Consider the following 11,332-nt stretch of genomic DNA (forward strand, 5'->3'; position numbering starts at 1 on the left):
TCCACAAATGTGTTCAACTCAGATGCAAGACACTGGCTGTTGTCAGGATCCATGTGAGGTAGGGAGAGACGTTCAGTTGAAATCAAGAACTTTGGTAATAAAAATAGGTCCCACTTCATATTGTGCCAGCACCCTGAGAAGTGCTCCCCACGTGTTGACTCCTTCGTTCCTCACAGTGCCCCTCCAGGGGAGGTGCTGTACTTAACGCCCGTCTTATGGACGAGGAAGCTAAGGTAGAGAGATTAGGTGTGTTGCCCGAAATTACAAAGCTGGTAAGTGAGGAACCAGGATTTGAACCAAGATGGGCTGGCTCCTAGGAATGTGCCCCTACAGACTAGTCTGTGCGGCTCCTCGGGGACCTGAATGGAACTGGGCAGACTGGGGATGCGCCGTCTTCTCCTTCCTCCTGCCTTTCTCCCCCTTTCCTCCTCTCTCTCTCTCCCTCCACCTCTCTCTGTCTCTCTCGATGTCTCTGTTCCTCCTCTCGTGTGTCTGCTGTGTCCTCCTTGGCCGCTAACCAGCTTCTTCTTCCTGAGTGTTCTCTGTTGCCTCTCTCCACTCAACGCCTTCTACTCACTCCTCGTTTCTGCTCCATGACACCTTCAACCTGGGCCATGGCGCATCACAGGGCGCCAACCACCCATCGTTCACTGTCTCACTGGGATTTCTTAGTCCAGAATCCCAAAGGACAAAATCCAACTGGATCCATCCACTAGGTGCCGTGCAATCCGGTTGGCTGTGGCTGTGTATTGAGTCACAAAGAACTACAGCAGCCACCAAGGAGGACACCTGGTAAGCAGAGCATCACCTTTGTTTCTGCAGGAAAAACTGTCCACCGATCAAGTCTGTCACAGATAAGCCTGCCAGTCAAGCCCCTGCCCTGCCCTGGCCTGTGCCTGAGAGTACGATGCCCCTGGAGTAATAACACTCGTGCACATTGTGTGTCTCTGAGTGATGGGGATAGCCAACTGCAAGTGAATGCATGAGAGTCTTTCCTGGTCCTCCCAGCTGCAGGGCGTATCTGATGGAAGGGGAACGCAGCCATCAGGAGGAGGAAAGACCAGAGAACCACGGCACTCCGTGCCAGCCTTGGCAGAGCCCGCCTCCTCAATAGACCAGGGGCCTCCATCTGTGTTGGAAACCAGAAAAGAGAAGCTGCCTGAGTCAAGAGAGAAAAGGACTCCACCTAGGCCAGGAGCAAGCTCAGACTAGAATGAGAGAGAATTTCAAGTTCTCTGGGGGAAAAGGGAGGAGAGGCTGAGCTACAGGAAGCTGGGCTCACCGAGCCAGACCAGACCCCTTGCTCAGAGCGCCCTGAAACTCTCTCAGCTTCTGCGGCCGCTGAACCATGAAGCAGGCTCGGCAATACATACGTGCCCCTGCTCACCTGAATATGTACAGGTGTTTAAAAAGCAAGTCTGCTTGCAATTTCTTCTTTTTTTAAGCTGACTCTATTCCAAAAATGTACTTCAATGATGCCTTACCGTTTCCACATTGTCTTATAACAGATTTGAACAGATCTGTCACAGTGCTGGACAGGTGCTGGAAGCTTGGTTCATCCCCACCTTCCACACCTTACAAGACCACGCAGCCTTCCCTCTAGAAATCTTGCTCTCTTCTTTGACACACTGGATTGACTGAAAACAGGTTTTCCATACACTTAGAGAACAAAAATATTTTTTGCATTAAAAGCAGAATCACAACAGGCACGTGGACAGATATTTAAACAAAGGACACACCAAATCTCACACCCAGTGCTGCCAGAAACACCCGCAAACTCTCCGACCATGAAATCAGAATTTGGGGACCTGGTCTAAGAGGTTTGTGATTAACCTTGTCAACTTATTTTTGAAATAACCCTCGTCGTTCATGCCACTGTAGTCACGGGTTCCCTCCCCCAAGCAGGAAGTCCAGAATGAAAGTGGGTTGTTGCCATAGCAACAGAATACAAGGCAGCGAACTCCAGAGAAGGGGGAGGTCCCAAGGCCAGAGCCACAAGAAAGCCCCAGGCCCCAGGGTGGTGGCAGCCGAGAGAGGCAACCTGCCATGACTTCACACTGCCAGATGGCCCACTGTCGACACAGGGTCCCCCCAACTGCTAATTATTTGCATAACTCTGGATAGTTCATTCAAAAGAAAATAAAGAATTCACTTAAGTACACATCGATATCCTTATCCTTGAACAGCCTTGTATCAGAAATTTTCTCTAAACACCTAGCACAGTCCCTTACACACAGAAGCTACTTAAGAAGCGTGTATTTAGCTATTTACTGGATCCCTTCTTGCACCCGGTATTGCTTAAGATACGGAGATGAGAAAGACAGGTCCCTCTCCTCAGAGAGCTCACTGTTCAGCAGGTAGACAAGCATGTATCAAGACCCATATAACCTTCACATTAGTTGCATGCTCCAGGCTTGCCCAGGGTGTAGGGGAGGGGCAGAACTCAGGAGACATGCGTGCTCTGGAGGAGAAGCAAGGAGAGAGAGAGGGGCAGGGTGTGCTCCGTGATCGGAGCCCTGAGGGTGACTGAGGAGCTGTGTGTGCTCTTTGTTTGCTTGTTGTTTTTGTCTGCTGGCCTGGGATACTCCTGGCAGGGGTCAGCAAGAGCAAAGGCCCAAAGGTGAACAGCAGCACCGTCCATGTCGGGAAAGCACGAGCAGTTTGCTGTTGCTGAATCAGAACCTGTAAGGCGGGGGATGGCGGGAGCCGAAGCTGGAGACACAGCCAGCCGAGGTGTTAACAGAGCGTGGAGGTCCCTCCCCTGGAGGAGCCTGGACTGTGTCTTCTGGACAATGGAGGCCGACGTGGAAAGGCTGCTTTCTGGAAGGACTCTTAGCAGCAGTGTGGAGAATTGCTTAGCAGTCAACCTTGGAGTCAAGAGGACCAGTTCCAAGGCTGCTTCAGACATCCAGGAAAGAAACAACAAGAGCCTGGATCAGAGCTGCCGTCAGTCATGGGGAGGGCGAGGAGAGATTCCAGAAGCATTGAATGAGGAGTATTACACATCCTCAGCGAGGCTCACCTCCCCAAATCCCTCAGACTCCAGCCTCCATCCTCCTCTCCACACCAACTTGACCACCAAAAGAAACCTGGGCAACGGAGGAGATTGACGGTGACACCAGCTCCTCCACTAGTACACAGCTTCCGCTGTCCCAGAACCGCCTAAAATGATCACAGTCACTTGAAATGCTGTTGGCCGAGCTGATGGACAGGCAGATATTTCCTCTTTGGATTTATTCCAGTACACTGTTTCCCATCATTATTGGTCACAGAGGTCAGAAAAAGAGATTTTTAGAAAGATTCTTAACAATGAATCGATGCCAACTCAGAGTGGCAGGCAAAACAAAACTGATAATGCTTCGTCTTGAGATAGGATGGTTCCTCTGAGCCTCTCTTGGTGGCACAGTGAATATTAATTTCTAGGGCATTCGTATGAAGTAGACAAGTGGCGAGGGGGTTGGCTCCATTTCAGTGGGGAGAGAAAAAGATCTTAGTGCCTGGAGAGATGAGCTGACTTGTCAGAGGCTGGGCTCGTGGAGGCGAGCCTGAGGGCAGGGTTTGGGCTTCCTGGTTTCTTCCCTGGTTTTCTCATCTAAACCTATCCTAATGAGGTTATTGCACTTAACATGGCCTGTCCAGATCTCATCTGAAAAGAGGAAGCAAAGACCCTGGTAATTTTCCAGATAATTTCCTTAAACGAAAAAAAGCAACCTCTCTTTCCTCCAAATTGTTTATAATTGATGCAACACAGGAAGTCTCGCTGGTTTTTAATGAGTTCCCAAACTCAAATGCTGCCATTTAATTTTTTTCTGAAATCTGCGTTTGCCTGAAATATCTCAGTAATTCAAGTGGAAAGGGAGGTTTTGCCTAAATTACGAAAATGACCTCAATTTACTTCTTGGTGTAGCTAAGGGAGAAGTGAGCAATGCAGGGTAGCTGGGCTCTGGGAACGGAGCCCTTCCTGTGGCCGGGGGATCTGACCCTCTTTGGTGCTGGGATTGGGGTGGGGGCACTCCATGCTGAGTTCAACGCTGTGGCCCTTTCTGTTTCCCATCATAAATTTGTGGGTGTGCATCGTTTACTCATTTTGCATCTCCTGGGACTGCCACAGACACACCTGCGTTGCCTCATCTGTACACAGGTGAAGACGTAGGACTCACTCCAATCACTGGAAGAAACCGCTCCATTCCCTCTAAAGGGTCAGCCTTGGGCCGGGTGGGTAAGTTGAGCAGCTGGGCAACAAGGAAATGACCGCGTTCCTTGCTTTTTGCCAAAGCACGTGTCCCAGTTCTTTGTCTGACTAGTCCCCGTCACTTGCCAGGCTGCTTTCTCTCTCCCTCCTTCAGCCACTCCTCCCTTCTCCTTTCTTCCTCTGTCTCTGAGGAGAGGGTCACAGTCCCTGGATGCTTTAGCCTTGTGAAACCCTGGGACTAGAGTGTGGTCCACAGCAACGTTCAGGGGAAAGGAACACCACCAATCCTGAAGCTGCCTTGGGGGCTGCAGGAAACCCCAACAGTCTGCCTCTTTCCTGGGGCTCACAGACAAAGCTTCAGATCTTGACGATGAACACAGGCAGCTCCTCTGGGCTGGCGTGTGGCCTGTCCTGCTGCTCCCGGCAGTCAGAAGAGCCAAGAACAAAAGATGCTCGCCAGGCCAGCCTGGTACCCAGCCGAATGCCCTGGGTGTCTTCCATGCGCTGCTCCCCTGTGTGCACTCCCTCCTCCCTGCCTGGCTCCCTGCACACACCCAGCCCGGAGTTCACTCTGCTGCGTGCACACATCTCCCCAAAGGAGGGCCCCTTTCTGAGATCAAATCCCCTCATTTTTACACCCTGAACAATTAGACATGATTTCCAAAATGTGAGAGCAGTCAGCAGCCTCTGTCCAAATGACGGTCTTGAAGCGATTAAGGCAGGAGGAGGGAAAAGGAGGGAGGAGGGGAGGAGGGGAAGGAAGGCAGAGGCTCTGAGTCTTTGTTTCTCTCCCATCTGGCTGGAAGCCAGAGGCGAAGATCGAAGAGACCTATCCTTTGTCCACTGATCTGACAGTCATCTGACATCCCCTCTCAGCAAAATCAAAGTGGAATGCATTCACACACTCATGTCCATCGCCCCAAAGGTTACGGGGAAATTCAAGTCCTCCTGTACCTAGCGGAAGCAGGATTTCAACGCAGCACTTCTGTTTTCAAGGTCACAGTAAAATTAAGAGTTCCACTTTCTCCACTGCAGCCTGTCCTTGTTAGCAGTCTCCCTGTCCTCCAAGGAGACCGAAAGCATGTGCTCTGTGGCTTTAAGGGAAGAGAGAATCCTTGCAGGCTCTCCCTATCAAGTCTGGTTAGGTTTTAGCATGTAAAGTTCCAGGCCATAAATAATTCAAAAGGCATGAAGAAGATTTTTTTCGTTCTCCAACTATCACCCACCCCCCCCCCACCCCGCACAACCTCCCCCCCTTCCCTTCTGGCTTATAACAAATGCTAATTTAATCAACTGGCAGTAAATTGTGCTGGTTGCTGACTCATGTCAGCCACAGCCCCTGTGGACTTAGAGCTTTGCCATCTCACTAGGAAACGAACAATAAAGAATCGTGGTCCTGAGCTGTCCACCTTTCTTCTTTTGTTCTCCTTTGTTTCCTCCTATTCCTACCCCCTCCCCCAAAAAAGGATTCTTCACAAACATATGGACCAGCCAGCAATTCACATCGCAGCCACATGGCCAGCAAGAGTCTGTGCTGCATGCAAGTTGCGAGGCCTCCCAGCCGTCCCTGACTATGGGACATCCCCTGTGCTCTTGAAGGCTGCTCTCGAGATAAAGCCACATGGCTAGGGGAGGGAAGGGGGGACCCGGAAGTGTGGGAAGCAGAGTGAGGCAGAAAGAACTTGTTATCCAAGCTGCGAAAGCATGTGTGTCAGGAAGGCGCTTGGAAAACCCCATAGTGCTGGGATGGAAGCTGACTGCAGGATGGAGGAGCAGCTCCCATGAGCAGGCGCTCCCACCTCACCCAGCCGGCAGGACTGGGGACTCCTGCGCCCCGGGACAGCTGCGAATGCAGGGTGGAGGGGAGGGACTTCCCTGAGACAAGGCAAGAGCAGCAGGTGGAGGGCTGAGGGTGGAGAGGATGCGACGGAAAGAAAGGACCAAGAGCTAGGAAATATTTACGGAAGGCCTGGGGTCTATTTCCTTTCCCCTTTGCTCTTTTATTTTAGCCATAAATATTTATCTTATAAAGAGCATCTCCATCCCCATCCCAGAGGGATTCTTCGAAAACCCTCCGATCAGACTCCTCCAAATCCTTGCTGAGCACTAATGTACAGGGAGGAAACAGAAGGTCGTGGACCCTCTCGTCTTCAAATGCCTGCAAAGCACTTAGAGCGCTGGGCAGCGTCACGCCTGCTGGGTCGTGCCTTCTCCTCCTGCTAGTGCTGGAAGCACGCCGCTGTAGCGCTAGGCGCCTTCCGCAGGCAGGCCAGCAGATGGCACATTATAGCCGATGCTACTTCCTCCAGACTCCCTGTCCTGGGGGTTTGCACACAGTAGGTCTACCTGCCTAGACATTAGGCTTATCACATATCAAGCAAATGGAACAGCAGAACTTCCACAGGGTCTGCCTCGTCTGCCACCGCCCTGCCCACGGTGCTGACTGCCCCTGCCATTCTTCGGTCTTGAGTTGTCAGGAGATGTTTTATGTTTAATCGTACACACCCCTCACTGGATCACAAACTCCTCCTGGCCAGGGACATGGTCTGGGGAGTTTCTGCATCCCCCACAAGGCTACGAAGGGGCCTTATAGAGAGCAAAGTCAAATTTTCTGGTTGGTTCCGAGCACACCTTAAGTCTCTCCAGGCGAGAACTGCTATCTTCAAGTCCCCAGCCACCATCAGCTTCTTCTGTGGTCACTCCTCCAGAACAGCAGCTGTGTCTCCGTCCCTTTGGGTTCTTTGCAGGGTGTGTGTGCTCGCAACCACGCGTATCTTAGACCAACGGCACTGTTCTGTGCCCCTCTTTGCAGGCTTCTTCTAGAAGGCGCCCTGCTGACGAGCAGGACACACACGATCAGCTTCCTGCAGGAAACCCAGAGAGGGAACGAACGAGGAGCCTGCTCTCCTCCAGCTCCCCTTGGTCCCTGCACGGTGCTCTGACTTCTCCCCTCTCATTCCCGGCTCTGCGACTCTGGGGTCACTGGGGAGCCAGGAGAGAACGGGCCGCGTGGAGGAGGTCCCTGTGCCCAGCACACAGCCATCCAGAGCTCGCTCCACTGCCAAGAATGGAAGGCGTGGTTGGCTTTGTCCTTATTTGACCAGAAGTCTCGGGCGGAATGCGGCCTCAGTGCCTGGCTGTAAACGCCCGGGCATAGTAAATAAGCGGAGGCCTGGTATGGCTCCTTGGCTAAATGTCCGTCCTCACAGCAACTCCAAGGAGGCAGCAGACAGGGGTCAGGAGGGAAAAGGCGGCTGGGGCGCTTCGGTTCCTCAAGCCTGGGAGACGTACTTTACTGGAGTCACTGCTGACCTCCCTCCCTCACGGCCCCGCCTGCCAGAGCAACTGCGAAGCGGCTGGTAAGAATAGCCGAGTGACCCGCTTGTCCACACGCCATGCACGAGGCCAGTCAGGACCATTAAATATTTTATCTTCTTTGAACATTTACAATTCGAATCAGGACTGTACACAAGCTGAGAACTTCAGGCTCAAGGATAACGTCGGCTCTGCAAGGTTACGCCCAGTGGAAATGTGAACAGATGATGGTCGTCTAATTCCAGCCGTCATTGTTGGGTGTTGGCTCATCAGCAGATCCCCAGATTCATCCTCGCCCCAGAGCGGGCGCCAGCGGCTGGTGGCCAGAGGTTATGAACCTGCGTGGTATGCTTCCTTCTCTCTGCTAGGGGTGATAAGGAAGGGCTTCCTTCAGCTGCTGTGGGTCACCCTGCGAGGGGCTGAAATGGAATTATCTGCTGAATGAGTGAATGAATTCCTTCTTTTATTCATTCACAAAAACTCAGGACGCCTGGAAGTTGTGCGTCTCCGTTTTAAGTCTGACTCTCTCTGCTCCTTCTTAACAATTATGTTAGCCTGCTGGGCTGCCACACCGCGGACTCGCGGCTTGAACAACAGAAACTTAATTTCTCACAGTTCTGGGGGCTGGAAGTCCAGGATCAAGGAGTCGACTGGATTGATGTCTTTTAAGGCCTCTCTCCAGCTTATAGATGGCTACCTTCCCCCTGTCTTCACATGGTCTTCCCTCTGTGTGTACCTCTGTACTTCTCTCTTTTTCTTCTTCTTCTTCTTTTTTTTTTTTTGGTGAGGAAGAGTGGCCCTAAGCTAACATCTGTTGCCAATCTTCCTCTTTTTGCTTGAGAAAGATTGTCCCTGAGCTAATGGCTGTGCCAATCTTTTTGTATATAGGACGCTGCCATAGCATGGCTTGATGAGCAGTATCTAGGTCCACGCCCGGGATCCAAACCCATGAACCCTGGGCCACTGAAGAGGAGTGCATGAACTTAACCACTGCACCACCAGGCAAGCACCCTTATCTCCTTGTCTTACAAGGACACCAGTCACAGTGGATTAGGGCCCACCCATAGGACCCCATTTTACCTTAATCACCTTTTCAACGGCCCCACTTCCAAATGCAGCCACATTCTGAGTTCTGAGGGGTGAGGACCTCAACAGATGAATCTGAGGATGACACAGTTCGGCCCATAACGGCAATTATGACTTTTGGTGCGGCAGGACCAAATATGTTAGTCTCAGTCTACACAAACCTTTGGTAAACACAGACCTGGCCCCTCACACAGGAGGACTCTGGACCCGCCCTGCTGTGTCTGTGCCCCCACAGATACCACCGCTCCCCACCCACCCGGGAGGGACTAAATAATTCCACAGCGTTTCAGGCAGTAGTAACAGCAAAGAAGGTATTTTTTAAAGTATTAATTTTTCAGTCACTATTCCACTGGTGAAGGGGGGAGGGGCAAGAATGACTCCTTCGGGGGCCTATGGACTCCTCTCCCTTCATTTCTCTGTTCCTGCCAGTGGATTCCTCATGAAGGCTGCTTCTGCCTGCCTGCGTCTTATCAACGCTGCATCTGAGCAGTCTACTTTGGTCACAGGATGAGCTTCCATGTGTTTTGAACAGAAACTAGGATTCGGCATTTGACCAACCTAAGTTGCTAGAAAGCCCCAGGTGGCAGGTTTATAGCTGACTCTCTCCTTTTGGTGTATTTCCTCTGCTCATGTCCCCGCAGATCCCATCAGGTGGCCTTATCGCCATTGCCCCAGTCGAGCCACTTTAAGGAGCCCCTTTCCTAATTCCCAAAGCATACACCTGTCCCACTCCACACTTAGCCCTGCTGGGAAGGCCCAACCAGCCGCCAGCCCGTTTCCAGGATGGGGATGCTGAGACCTCTCAGGCAGGGACTCCGGCCTCACAACTCCAGAACAAATGTCTAGGAGTCGACAAAGCACTCTGGGGCATATTTTAATGCTTCAAGAACTCCCATTTAAGATTGTCCCAGCCTTATACACATGTTTTGTGTGTGCATGTTGTTTTTTGAAATCCTCTTCGGAGCCTGCATGCTGGAGACACGACAAATTCGGCATTTCAGTCCATATGCCTACGTGAATTCTAGGAATGCACATTGGTAGGTTTTAAGAGCATCTTCTGGTAAGTTGAGTCAGAGGTGGATATTGATGTTGATTTAACTCAATCAGACCAGGAAAGTTAACCATAAGAAAGGGTGAGAACATCTCTCCCATTTACCTTCTTCCTGTCTCATAATTCCAACCTACAATTCTAGAGATTTTAAAATATTACAATAAGGAAGTCTTAATTGACCAAGATTCCAAGCCAAGGAGTCTGATCCCAGTGAATTAATCCATCTGTTTACCCACTATGTGCAGGGCACAGAGCTGTACACGGGCGGCAGTCAGATATGTACCTCTCTGTGCTCCAGGATCATGGAATCAGTTAGGAGATGCAGACACATCAGCCACGGTTAATGACAGAGAGCAAGAACAGCTGATCGGTCCACCCAGTGGGACAGACATCAGTGCTATTGGGTTTCGGAGGCAGGACAATAGCCACAGTGAAGGGGTCTCAGAGGAGGTGATGTCTGAGCCTGAGAGAGGGGCTTGGACCTGGTGCTATAGGTAGCGTAGGCCCCCTGAAGGCTTTTGAGCAGGAGAACATCATAAGAAAACCAGCGTTGGAGGTGAGTGCCCTGGCACGGGGAGCAGGATGAGCCACGGCAGGTGAGAAGCAGGGCTGGGAGACCAGGGGCAGACTGGCGGTTGCCCCAGCACCAGACACCTCACGCCTGAGCTGAGGGTCGGCAGTGGGAAGACAAAGACGAGAGATGCTCCCAGCGCTGTGAAGAAGAAACACGCAGAACTGCATCTCACTGATGGTGGGGACAGGGACAGGGTTCTGATCACTGACCAGCCCCCAGAAACGGACAGCAGTCCAGAGGGAAGGCCTAGGTCTGGCTGGGCAGCTCGGTCACCTCCCTCCCCTCCCCCACACCCTAGAAACAGCAGAATCGCCAGCACACCAGGCTCTCCAGTGGGAGCCCCGGGTCGCCCTGCGCTTTGAACAGACAGGAGAAGTGTGCAGGGCACAGGGACTCATGACGTGAGGCAGCTTTCCAAACAAAAGCCGCAGAGCTCCCTCCAGCTTTTGTAATCCTTTCAGCCTCAACCCCCAAGCCAGACTCCCCCCCTGACTGGACTGAGACGGACATCGTCCGGCCACAACCGCCACTCGTTCAGACTGGAGGTCACATACCTCTGTCCCCGTGTGGATTTCGTAGTGACTTTTGGCTGGCTCTGTTAAGCTTCCAGAACCTTCCTTCCCACGTTCCACCCACCCTTATTTCTATTTGAGTCCCACGTATGATCCGGGGTCACGAGGTCTGGGTTAAGCTCACCAGGGCACTCCATTCGCCGGTCCTGGTTGACATCCTGCAGCTCCTGATTCAAAGGTCCCCTGGAGCAGACACCTCAGACTTTTAGGGAAGTTATCGTTTGAGCTCTGTACTCTGCTCCCTGCTCTTAAAAAGCCCCGACACTGGCTCCTCGCTTAACGGTGTCATTGCATCATCGTGTCCGGGAAAGAAGGCAGAGCACTGGACCCTCTTGTGTGACCTGGCCGAGGACCTTTGTTTACGCTGTCCGTCCTTCTGGCCTCGATTTCTCCACTGGTACCACGAGGAGTTGTGCCAGCCAGCCTCTCGAGATCCTTCCAGCTTTGACATTCTGGCTCTGCAGTCCCCTCTGCGGCTGAAACCCCAGCGAACTTGACTATTCGCCCCCCGTCTGTCCTCCCAGACAATCTGGCCGCGACCT

The 11,332-nt window shown here is 52.1% G+C and overlaps 1 long non-coding RNA gene across 2 annotated transcripts in view; it reads right to left on the bottom strand.

Moving 5' to 3' along the window:
• The window catches only part of LOC139045150 (uncharacterized), a 33,076-nt gene extending 22,055 nt beyond the window's left edge, over positions 1-11,021 (bottom strand). For both annotated transcript variants that reach the window (XR_011503021.1, XR_011503020.1), the window contains exon 1: positions 10,915-11,021. This is a non-coding gene — a long non-coding RNA (uncharacterized lncRNA). The remainder of the gene's footprint in view (positions 1-10,914) is intronic.
• Between the last annotated feature and the right edge of the window lie 311 nt (positions 11,022-11,332).

This window comes from Equus asinus, chromosome 4 (assembly GCF_041296235.1).
Source record: "Equus asinus isolate D_3611 breed Donkey chromosome 4, EquAss-T2T_v2, whole genome shotgun sequence".
In the NCBI taxonomy this organism is placed as follows: Eukaryota; Metazoa; Chordata; class Mammalia; order Perissodactyla; family Equidae; genus Equus; species Equus asinus.